Source organism: Tauraco erythrolophus, chromosome 1 (genome assembly GCF_009769465.1).
Source record: "Tauraco erythrolophus isolate bTauEry1 chromosome 1, bTauEry1.pri, whole genome shotgun sequence".
Lineage (NCBI taxonomy): Eukaryota > Metazoa > Chordata > Aves > Musophagiformes > Musophagidae > Tauraco > Tauraco erythrolophus.
In genome coordinates, this window is record NC_141465.1 from 115922735 (window position 1) to 115924700 (window position 1966).

Below are 1966 nucleotides of genomic sequence, written 5' to 3' on the forward strand. Positions count from 1 at the left end.
GATATTCATGTGATTTTGATCAAAAATACCTAGCAGAACTAGAACCCTGGACTTCAGTAAGGCCAACTTTGATCTTTTCAAACAATTGCTAGGAGAAATCCTATGGGAGTACTGGAAGGTAAAGGGGCTCAAGATAGTTGGTTAGCCTTCAAGGACCTCTTCTTCCGAGCTCAAGACCGGTGCATCCCAACAGGTAGGAAGTCAAGAAAGAGCACCAAGAGGCCTGCATGGTTAAATGGGGAACTGTTGGGCAAACTCAAGTGGAAAAAGAGAGTGTACAGATCATAGAAGGAAGGGCAGGCCGCTTGGGAGGAATATAGGTCTGCTGTCAGAGGATGTAGGGAGGCAACTAGGAAAGCTAAGGCCTCCTTGGAATTAAACCTTACAAGAAAGGTCAAGGACAACAGAAATGGAGCCCGGCTACCTCAGTCGGTAGAGCATGAGACTCTTAATCTCAGTGTTGTGGGTTCGAGCCCCACGTTGGGCACTTAATTATTTCCTTTTGGTAGGCGGGCTGCTGCGAGAGCCGGGGCGGAGCCAGCACACCCGTGGTAAGTTTAAACGGGCTGTCATCGTGCCTAACGGTCATTTCTGCAGAGATCCACTTCAGAGCAGGTAAGACTGCGACTGGGGAGAGCTGCTGCAGAAAAAAAGCCGAAGAAAAGCTCTTTTCTAGGGCTTTCTGGAAGCATTTTCTAGCCGGGACCAGATCTGCCGCTGTTGGGGGCGGTGCCGGCGTAGGCGGGCTGCTGCGAGAGCCGGGCGGAGCCAGCACAGCTGTGAGTCACGGGGCTATAAATAGCCTCAGGGAGGGCAGCGACTAGTCGTTGTCCACCAAGAACGAGCTGAGGAAGGCTATTGTTCCTGCCTAACGAGGGGACAACTGCTGCAGTTTACAGCTCCTTGGACAGGTTTTGAAGTGCTCCACCTTATCAAGGAGTCATGGTGGCGACTCAGAGGAGGAAAAATGTGCTTTCAGCACCCACTCGAAGGGATGTGGGTGTTCAGATCACACGCTGTGAGGAATGTCACAGCTTATCCTTCGTAGCTGGGAGCAGCCCTGAGGGTGGCTGGGTGAGGTGCGAGCAGGTTGATGACCTGCTAAGCCGGGTGGCGCAGCTCCAGGATGAAGTGCTGGAGCTCAGGGAGGAGGTGAGCAGGTTAAGAATAATTAGGAAAAGCGAGAGGGAAATTGATGGCTTCCATAATCTGGTTGTGGCAGAGCAGAAAGAAGAAGTGGAGAGGTTGAAGGGGATCAGGGAATGTGAGGAATTAGGGGACAGGGAGCAATGGCACAAGGTCCCTGCTCGGTGTGGCAAGAGCAATTGCCTGGCAATTCCCTTGCTCCCCCAGGTGTCCTTATGTAACAGGTACAGTGCTCTGCAAGGGGAACTGGATGACAGGGAGGGTGATGGCTGTCCCTGCTTGGAGGTGTCTCCAAAGCCGGGTTGGACTGCCGTTGGCATTAAAACCTCATCAAAAGAGGAAAATATAGACAAGGGGCCACGCGGAGCGTTACCTAAGGGGAGTCAGTCTGCCCCACGATTTCTAACTGCCTCTGTTAAAAGAAAAAGGAGGGTAATTGTCATAGGTGATTCCCTTCTGAAGGGAACAGAGGGGCCAATATGTCGACCGGACCCAACCCACAGGGAAGTCTGCTGCCTCCCTGGGGCCCGGGTCAGGGACGTCACTAGGAAACTCCCTGGTCTGGTACGGCCCTCTGATTATTATCCATTACTGGTAATGCAGGTCGGTACTGATGAGCTAACAGAGAGAAGTCCAAAGGCCATCAGAAGGGACTTTAGGGCATTGGGGCGATAGGTCGAAGGGTCAGGAGCCCAGGTAGTGTTTTCTTCAATCCCTTTAGTGGCAGGAAAGAATATAGAAAGGAACAGAAAAACAGACTCGATTAACAGATGGCTTAAAGGCTGGTGCCATCGACGGAAATTTGGTTTCTTTGATCATG

The 1966-nt window shown here is 51.8% G+C and overlaps 1 non-coding gene across 1 annotated transcript; it reads left to right on the top strand.

The window, feature by feature from the left end:
- Positions 1–414: 414 nt before the first annotated feature.
- On the top strand, positions 415–487 carry TRNAK-CUU (transfer RNA lysine (anticodon CUU)). The gene has a single exon. It is a non-coding gene; the product is annotated as a tRNA-Lys (tRNA).
- The last annotated feature ends 1479 nt before the right edge of the window (positions 488–1966 follow it).